Raw genomic sequence first — 9,682 nt, 5'->3', positions numbered from 1 at the left:
GCATCCACTCTATACCCGTCCTTGTGGATGAGGTACGTGGATGACACGTTTGTCATCTGGCCACATGGCTGACCAGCTCTGAACCAATTCCTCAACCACATCAATTCCATACACCCATCCATCAAATTCACCATGGAGGTAGAAAAGGATGGCATGCTACCTTTCTTGGATGTCCTATTCAAAAACAGAACAGATGGCTCAATGAGTCATTGTCTACAGGAAAATAACCCATCCTGACGCCTACCTAAAACTTGATTCTCAGCACCATCCATTCCAAAAGAATTCCCTCATCAAAACGCTACACCAATAATTGCCTGGTGGGCCTTTGATTGGTGTAGTTGCTTGTCTTTTCCTACATTAACATTAGCTGCCCCACCCATGCTGCTGGCACACTTGGGCTACGCCCATCTCTAAACCCTTATATAAACCTTCTTTGGTTCTTTCGGTAAAGTCACGTAGAATGAGAATAAAATAATAAATTGATAAAATAAAATAACAATTTATTATTTTATTCTCATTCTACGTGACTTTACCGAAAGAACCAAAGAAGATGAATCATTGCAGTCACGAAAGCTTTAAACCCTTATATAAAGTTTGCCTTTAGAGGCTAACCCGTTTTACCGATGACCTTTTGTGTTGCGATCGAAACGTCATAGTTTATTTATTTATATTACTGAAAGAACCAATAACAAGTCTACATTATAGACTGCCAGTACGCTCACTCAGGTTAAGAACCAGGCTACAGTCTACATTATAGACTACCAGTACACTCACCCAGCTTAACCATTGCTACAGTCTACATTATAGACTACCAGTACACTCACTCCAATTAAGAACCAAGCTACAGTCTACATTAGTGTTTTCATTCACTTCATTATTTTATTTATCTAAGTGCCTGTTTTCTCCATTCTATTGCAGAGTTCAGCCTTTTAAAAATTATGTCACTTTTGTTTCTTGTGTTCATAGCACCACCATTGCCACTGCTGCTGATGCTCCGGATGCTGGCCCGTGCGACCAGGGCAACAACGTGCCCGCGGGTCCAGGGAGTCCCAAGACCCGCTGGCGAAGGGTAACAGACGGCATTGCCAACTCGGGGGAGGAGGGGGTAGCCAACAAGTATTCATTAAACGTTGGAAGCAATTATATGACGGAAACAGTCGCACAGTCGTTTGTCTGCGACACTGTGAATTATCAGCCGCAGCTAACATGAGTGGTGAGTGATATTTAGAATAGATTCCAGGTCGCCTCGTGAATCAATCCGTAGTGTCGAGCACGGTCACAAATGGTAAAACACTTCCCATGACTTCCGGGTATGACGGTTTTTTATTCATCAATGGATTGACAAAGGGCTGTATATTCCTTATTATTTATAATCTTACAACAGACTTAAACACAAGATCATGAGATAGTCAGAGTGTGGAAAGGAGGAAGATGCATAGTTTGTCGTGTAATATGAGTGTGTGTGGTAGAGCTCAGGTTCAAGTTTCATTATTTAGGTATAGCCCTGCTCTTGAGTCGGGTGCAACCGCAACAAACAAAGTATGAAGAGAACATCTAAAAGCGACGACACGCAACAGAAACATCCTTGATAAACCAGCAAATCTTCCAGAAAAAAAACCCACTGCATTACAACGCTGTGTGCAAAAATCCCAGTGTGATGCAAGTCAAACAATAACAACCATAAGACAATTTAGATTAAAGTTATCAGGCCAACTCCGCACTTCCGCAAGAAACATGGCTTAACCATGTTTTCAAAAACACCAAAATAAAGCTGTAAAAACAATCTAACAACAGTAATCAAAGGAACTGCGATTCAAATTTAACAATAAACGCTATACATAACATGTACGTAACGGTCAACCTAATGAATTGAGTCCTTGACATTAGCAGAGGTATCAAGATATAAAATTTATTAGAACTATGGCCGTGGTAATAACTATCCATTATTGATGAAGAAGCCAATGAACAACAGGATGGCTGGAATGAATCAATGATCGTCGCCGGCAATCAATTAAATTGCTTCGTGGTGGGTCCATTGAGCTGGGTTTGGGGCAGGAATTAGGTGACCATAACAAAGAAAATTCTAACGTTTACCAAAAGGTATTTTGAACATCGATGCAATCATCGCTTTGCTTATGTTTCCAATACTGACCACTGTCCGTTTAATCTCTCTCCGCTGTATCCCAGTGTCCCCTAGGAAGCTGTACATGCGACCATTGGATCGTCGAACTCACAGCAACGCGGTACTTCACAGGAAAACCTGTGTAGACGACAATAAAAAGGAGCAGTTAAAGACTTGCAGGTGCAGCAGCCACATCAGCAAAAAACAATTAAACTTAAATTCATGCGCATTGGCTACGAACGGACTCTGGAAATTGACATTCCAGAGTCCAGGGCGGGGTCGACTCAGGGCACCTGCTTGGGGCAGGAGGTGGAAAAGGAGGGGGTCACGGTGCAGTCCCGGAAGAAGAAAGTCCTCTCGGAGTGAGTAAAAGCAAGCGCAGTGAACAATCTGCAGATGAGTTGCCACTGTAGCTGCACAAACGCACAATCAGCAGACACGTGGCTAGCGGAGCGGGATGCTAGCACGGCACAATCAAGGGGCAGGTCGACGCCGCTGTCCAAACGGACGAGCTGGCCGTTGGTCCACCGTGGGATGCCGTGAGCTGGGACAACTCGGACAGCCGTTCCAGCAGCAGTGACAGGGACATGAATGGTGCTGAGAGTGAGCTGGGATTGACGTATCCCTTTTGACACCAAGGCTGTGCTCACCTAAGACAGAGGCGATTTGAGACGTCATCCCGGAATCAGACCAACCCTCCCATTGAGTTTTCATCCGTAGCCCGTCAAGCGAGCGATAATGGTCTGGTTTTCTCAGAGAAGAGAGAAATTGGTGAAGATCTGACATGATCGGCACAATAACGGCTTAAACCCTTGATCAAAAGGGGGTGGTTGGTGAGCCATGACGTTGCCAGAAACCCTGGAGTCAGGCCGAAGTGCAAGTTAAGTAACGAGTGATGAACACAACACAGGGATAAACAATCGTGAAAGGGCTGTATGGTTGTGGCATGGTTGTTGTGAATAGTGGAGGTTATTGAGTGGTTGTGGCTAGCTATGGTTCTTTGCTGTAACAATTGCGATAGCCTTTCTCACATTGTAAACACAAATTATGGTGAACATAATTTATTCCACTATAATCAACTGTGATAAATAGTTGATTACGACTAGCTACTTGCCCCTTATTCTGCATTCTATTGCAGAGTTCAGCCTTTTGACATTTTGCCGCTTTTTGTTTCTTGTGTTCACAGCAAGGAAGATGCCACTATGACTGCCGTGAGCACAGCCACCACCACAAATGTCACCGCCGCTGCTCCGGATAATGACCTCGCCACCAGAGCAAGCACGTGCCCACAGCCCAGGGAGTTCCACGACTCGCTGATGAAAAGTAGCAGACGGCATTGCCAACACGGGGGAGGAGGTGGCAGCCAGAATTCAATGATGAAACGTTTTAAACACTTATATGACGGAACCAGTCACACAATTGTTTCTTTGCTGCACTGTGAATTTTCAGCCACGGCTAACATGAGTGGCGAGTGATATTTAGAACAGATCCCAGGTAGCCTTGTGCACCCACCCGTAGTGACAAGAACAGTGACGAATGGTAAAACACTTCCCATGACTTTCATGGCAGTGCGGAGGCATTTTCCACTTAGTAATAGATTGACAAAGGGCTGTATATTTGTTATTATCTCAACACTTAAACACAAGATCATAAGATAGTCAGAGTATGGAAAGGAGGAAGATAAATAGTTTGTCCTCTAATATAATGCGTGTGCATGGTAGAGCTCAGGAAACGGTCAACCTAGTAAATTGAGTCCTTGACATTAGTAGAGGTATCAAGATATTAAATTTATAAGAACTATGGCCGTGGTAATACTATACATGTATTAGCCAATGAATGACAGGATGGCTGGTCGGAATCAATGAGCATCGCAGCATCAATCAAACAAAGTGCTTCGTGGTGGAACGCATTGAGCAGGGTTGGGGGCAGGAATTCGGTGACCTTACCAATGAAAATTCCAACGTTTACCAAAATAAATTTTGAACATCGATGCAATCATCGCCCTGTCCTCGTGTTTTTAATACTGACCACTGTCCGTTTCATCCCTCTCTGCTGTCTCCCACAGTGTCCCCTCGGAAGCTGCACACGCCGACCTCCAGGTGGACTCCCCAAAGCCACTGACTGTACAAGAGCAGCCGTGCAGTCCTGGAGCAACAGGAGAAGATCAAAGAATATGCACCAGAGCATTGTCATCATCAGCAGCAGCATATTCAGCGCAGCGTTTTGAGACAGCAGTCGGCACAGGAGCCGGCACAGGAGCCAGTCGCAGCGAAAATCCATAAGAAGAAAGGCCTCTGGAAGCGACCTAGGACATTCTTCCGCTGATAAATATAATTTTTCCAGAGACCTGTTCGCATCGGAAATGTAAATGTGATTGGCAAGTAGTTTTCGTAATGTATCAAGAGTTAAGATTTTAATGTACATTTTTATTGAGGTACTGCGTGCTGCGAATGACAATAAATATTCTGATTCTGACTTACCGCGAGTCCTGATGCTGGCTTTATTGTTGGAAGGGGTGCAATCAGTCAACACAATTCTACACACGGGGCAGGCATGCACACAGACACACAAAGACATAGACGAGGCACGCGCGTACAAATACCCGCCATTCGCCACTGAGTGAGGTGATGTCACCACGCCGCCTATGGTAGGCCAGGTGCATTGAGTCCACGTGGAGTGTCGAAGGCTCACTGACAGTAGGTCAAGGGATAGACCCAGGTGCAATGGGTTGACTGAGATGACTGACAGATGCACCTCCTGTGCCCCCTGCTGTGCCATCTTGCTGTGTTTTAGCCGCCTGCTCTCCGTTCGTCGTAAGCGTCGCTCCTTTTCCCTCTGTTGTTGTTGGAAGGCGACGGCCTCCAACTGCCCAGTGGCATCCTTCACGAGTCTCCATAGAGGCCGATCTTGACACCACTCGTACCAGTCTTTGGCAAGTCAACCCAGCTCCATAACCTCCTGTACCGCATCATTCCATCTCTTCTCTAACCCGTACCACGCCTGTTTAGCCCCCTTTATCCGGTGAATAGATGCCTGGTTAAGCCCATTTTGGATCGTAGGCAAGCAGGCCTGAATGTTTCTAAATCGGCGCAGATGTTCCATTAGAGGGGTCCATGTTTCACAAGCATAGAGAAGGGAGGGCATGACTATGGCTGAAAAGACCCGAAGCTTTGGGTGGAGCAACAGATCAGGGTTGTGATAAAATCCACAACCTCCTTGCATAGCAGACGAGGTAGTTGACATGTCGTCACCACAGCTGTCACTGCTAAACACCATTTTACAGTTTTGCTTTTCACGCTGTGAGACATGTTTCATGATTCATGTTATCTTCGCAATCATAATTGTAGCCTGTACGAGTACCTTCCTCCGTAAAACCCAATAAAAGTGGGTGTCACCACGCTAAACATGTACCAGGTCTACGCCTTGTTTATTTTACTTAAAATGTAACGTATTCGCGTCAAACTTGTCAAATGTACTAATTCCGTTATGAACGCTTTGTCGCAGAATTTAATCAGGCCAACATTTCTGGTCAACGGTGCCACAAAGTGTTCCATTGGTCCGTTTATTACATCGCGTTTCTGAAAACGTATTTATTGACAGAATTGTCAGAACAGATCATCAGGAAAACATTGTTCAGAAACATTTAATTTGCATGCGTTCACAGCGTAGGATTGTGATGAGGGTTCAGCAACTAAAAAGTGTATGGCTCCAAACAGCTCAAGGGGTCCTGGATGCATATGGAAAAAAAATAACAGCAGAGCTGTGCCAAAGATCTCAATTCACATCCTGATAACAATTAAAAAGCTCACCATTACAATGGCACTGTGCAAAACAAGTCACAACGTATTTAAGCATTTGTTTCGTGAAACTTTGTACTATTCTGTAAACTGAGTTAATAATAATTTACATTTATAAAGCGCCTTTAAACAATCGTTCTCAGGGCGCTATGCATGGGAAGCTGTAACATAATTTAATGTCAACCAAGGAAAAGTGAGAAAGACATTTTAAACAGATGCGTTTTTAGTCCAAATTTGAAATGTTTTGTCTTGGAAGTCCTGATCTCGAAGGAGCAACGAGTTCCAGAGTTTAGGTGCCGCAATTGCCAAGGCACCGTCACCACCCAAGTGTGACGCCTAGACCATGGGAGAATGAGCAATGCACAGTCTGAGAATTTTAATGATCTTGATTAAATGTCTGAAGGAGGTCCTGAATGTGGGGAAGAGAAAGTAAATTTCAACTGCTCCAGCGCATAATGCTTGTAGTCACGTGATGCACCCAAAATAAAATGTATCTGCTCAGGGCCCCCAATGGGCCCACACCGCCGCTTCCCGTTCCACATTCTCAGTACCGTAGTGTGCTCCGGTGTTGGTAGCTTGTAGAGAGCATCGCAAACATGTAGACACACCGGCGTCAGCGGGCAGCACGCTTCCTGGGACCAACACAGATGCAACACCACGTAGGATATGTTAACGACCTCGCCTGGTATACGGGAGGGGGAGGTGGGGAGGGTGGTGATGGGGGGTGGGGAGGGTGGTGGTGGGGAGGGTGGTGGTGGGGGGTGGGTGGTGTAGTTTTACATAGCAGCCCCCCAAACAAACGTTTTTGAGTGTTAAGTCGTTTGAGAGGGAAACGTACGGGCACAGGAGTATTTTATATGTATATGTCTTTGTTGCGTTATGCAGGAGGGCACACATGAGCCATGCATCCGGATCATAGTCCTTAAATAAGTATATTAATGTTTTCAGACACTTCAGGATGAAGTTAGTTTTACATTAGTGGTATTTAGTAACTTTGAAAAATTGGTGAACAGGTTATGGTGTTTTCCAAAATAAACAGGTGCGTCTTGGTTAAGTGATTTCTGATGAGATTTATTGTAAAGGTACAGTACGGGTTCATGTGTGTTGTGATCAGATTTTACTTTTCCAGTTTTTGGGCATGGAGAGATAGCTCAGGATAAACGTTATTTACAGGTTGTTTTTAGAGTCCTTGCGGCAGAGAGAATGCCCAGGAATATGTAATGTTAGCATTTCTCTCTGGGGTTGGCCTCATTTACAAACTATTCACGGCTGCACATGTGTACAGTATTAAGCTGCATGAGCGATTTAGCGCGGTTTTTTTTACTCATTGTAATTCTTCTTGATTTGAAGTGTTCGTGACTGCAAGGGTCCATACTCTTCGGTTCTTTTGATAAAGTCACGTAGGTAAAAATTAAATACATTAAATAAGATAAAACAAAAATGAAAACTAAATTAAATCACGACGTTTCGGAGGCAACGCAAGCTTCCTTCATCAGGTGACTATACTGAAAGAACCAAAGAGTATAGATAATTGTAATTCTGTCTGTCCACAGTTATGAGAATTGGGGTAGTGTTAGTAGAGTAGTAATGGGAAACGAAAGAGGGTATGAAGAATATATAATAGATGAACGATGGACGAATAGAGAGAGATAGGAGGAAGAGAAAGGGAGATGAGGAGGGGATTAAGAGTTAGAAGAGATGATAATGAGGAACAGATTAACTAAACTAGTATTTTTTTTATTTTACCAGCTAAGGCCGACTGAGCTATTAGCTATTTTTTCCAGAAGCCTCCTGGTCACAAATGATACCTCAACGAGGTGGCTTATGTGGAAATGTATAGAAGTCAAATACTCTAAACGCCTGTTTCTAAATGTAGAGGGGAAAACTGGAGAAGAATCCATGCGACCACGGGGAAAGAGACACCGCAAACTCCAAATATACAGCAGCAGGAGTCAGGGTCGGGATCGAACCCATGACCTCCTGTACACCAGGCGAGGTAGTCAACATCTCATAGCCACTGTGGTGATGAGAGACGCAGATTTCAAATATACAGCAGCAGGCGTCAGGGTCGGGATCGAACCCATGACCTCCTGTACACCAGGCGAGGTAGTCAACATCTCATAGCCACCGTGGTGATGAGAGACGCAGATTTCAAATATACAGCAGCAGGCGTCAGGGTCGGGATCAAACCCATGACCTCCTGTACACCAGGCGAGGTAGTCAACATCTCATAGCCACCGTGGTGATGAGAGACGCAGATTCCAAATATACAGCAGCAGGCGTCAGGGTCGGGATCGAACCCATGACCTCCTGTACACCAGGCGAGGTAGTCAACATCTCATAGCCACCGTGGTGATGAGAGACGCAGATTCCAAATATACAGCAGCAGGCGTCAGGGTCGGGATCGAACCCATGACCTCCTGTACACCAGGCGAGGTAGTCAACATCTCATAGTCACCGTGGTAATGAGAGGCACACAGATTTCAAATATACAGCAGCAGGCGTCAGGGTTGGGATCGAACCCATGACCTCCTGTACACCAGGCGAGGTAGTCAACATCTCATAGCCACCGTGGTGATGAGAGACAGATTCAAAATATACAGCAGCAGGCGTCAGGGTCGGGAGTTGTTAACACATCGCCACCGTGGTGGGTGGACGGCGAGGTGGGCTGCTGGGTGGTGGGAATTTAAGCATTGAATAAAGTTGTCCAACGTTTCAGCTGCCGCGCCGGGCTACAGAATCGGCCTCTGGATTGTCAGCCCGCGGTGCGCTGCCAACCATTACACGGCGGGAGATTAAAATTCACGCACAAGCAGTTGTACACACACCTGTAATCTGTGGTCCTCCGTCAACTTAAAATAAGTTTCCCCTCGCCTATTCAGTGCATTTATCACGGGGAAAAAATATCCCTGCGCAAACGATCGCTCTGCTTTGCAGAGTTTAGTAAGGTTATATTTTTTCGTGTGTATGTGATGTGTTCTCCTCGCATTGCACACGTGTTATCATGTTGATGCACGACCTTGCTATTCGGAACTTGACCGTGTATTGCTTTGTGCATGTTTATTTTGTTGTAACCAGGTTTCTGTAACGAGGTCCCCAATAAAAATGGAACATATATTGGCTGAATGAGTTTTACCCGTTGGCAAAATTAAACCAAATCTTGCCTGAATACGGACATGCAAACATTATCCATAATTGTTTTTTTTGGGTTCTATCGCGTAAATATGAATGTCGTTAAAGCCGCCTCACCCTACACAGATAATTAGTGAGGTTTGTCACGGAAACAGCAACACCGGTGCGTTTGGTGAGTAAACCCACGACATTTCCACGATAAAAAGACGCACAGGAGCATCAGCGATATCGGCAAAACACAATCACGTTCGAGTGTGTGTGTGTGCATCTTCTTACCTGTCAACCCATACGGTTCGCGCGTATTCGTGTACAGGGAAATTGAGTTAAAAAAATGTTGTGTTTCTTCCTTGTGATGAGACCCTTGTGGGATGAACGTTGAGATTTATAAGGGCACGGGGTGACCAATAAGGTCTGAATTGCTCTGTAATAAGGTAGGGCACTGATAAGGGATTAACAAATATGCATCTGTAACGATCGTTCAGATCGACTTCGTAGCGAGCGGCCATTGCGAGTCCCCGCCCCCTTCGTTCCGCCCCTCCCCCCCCGGGTCGGCACTGTCCATTGCGGGGGGGGGGGGTGACCTCGTGGGAGGATGGGGAGATTGACAGGCGGGGGAGGGAGCCCCCCTATT

General features: G+C 45.4%; 1 long non-coding RNA gene across 4 annotated transcripts; it reads right to left on the bottom strand.

Moving 5' to 3' along the window:
- Positions 1-1,304: 1,304 nt before the first annotated feature.
- Positions 1,305-9,581, bottom strand: LOC142905400 (uncharacterized). 4 transcript variants are annotated; one of them, XR_012929554.1, is made up of 5 exons: positions 9,328-9,581; positions 6,471-6,551; positions 4,603-4,658; positions 4,151-4,267; positions 1,305-2,415 (listed from the first exon to the last, which is right to left on the bottom strand). It is a non-coding gene; the product is annotated as an uncharacterized LOC142905400 (long non-coding RNA). The 4 variants fall into 4 exon arrangements; XR_012929553.1 differs by having other exon boundaries at positions 1,305-2,260; XR_012929555.1 differs by having other exon boundaries at positions 1,305-2,260; positions 6,471-6,547.
- Between the last annotated feature and the right edge of the window lie 101 nt (positions 9,582-9,682).

The sequence above is a fragment of the Petromyzon marinus genome, chromosome 53 (assembly GCF_048934315.1).
Source record: "Petromyzon marinus isolate PM22_M1 ecotype Great Lakes invasive population chromosome 53, UKy_Petmar_22M1.pri1.0, whole genome shotgun sequence".
Lineage (NCBI taxonomy): Eukaryota > Metazoa > Chordata > Hyperoartia > Petromyzontiformes > Petromyzontidae > Petromyzon > Petromyzon marinus.
The sequence above is the reverse complement of the archived record's forward strand: the minus strand, read 5'-3'. Positions and strand labels throughout refer to the sequence as shown.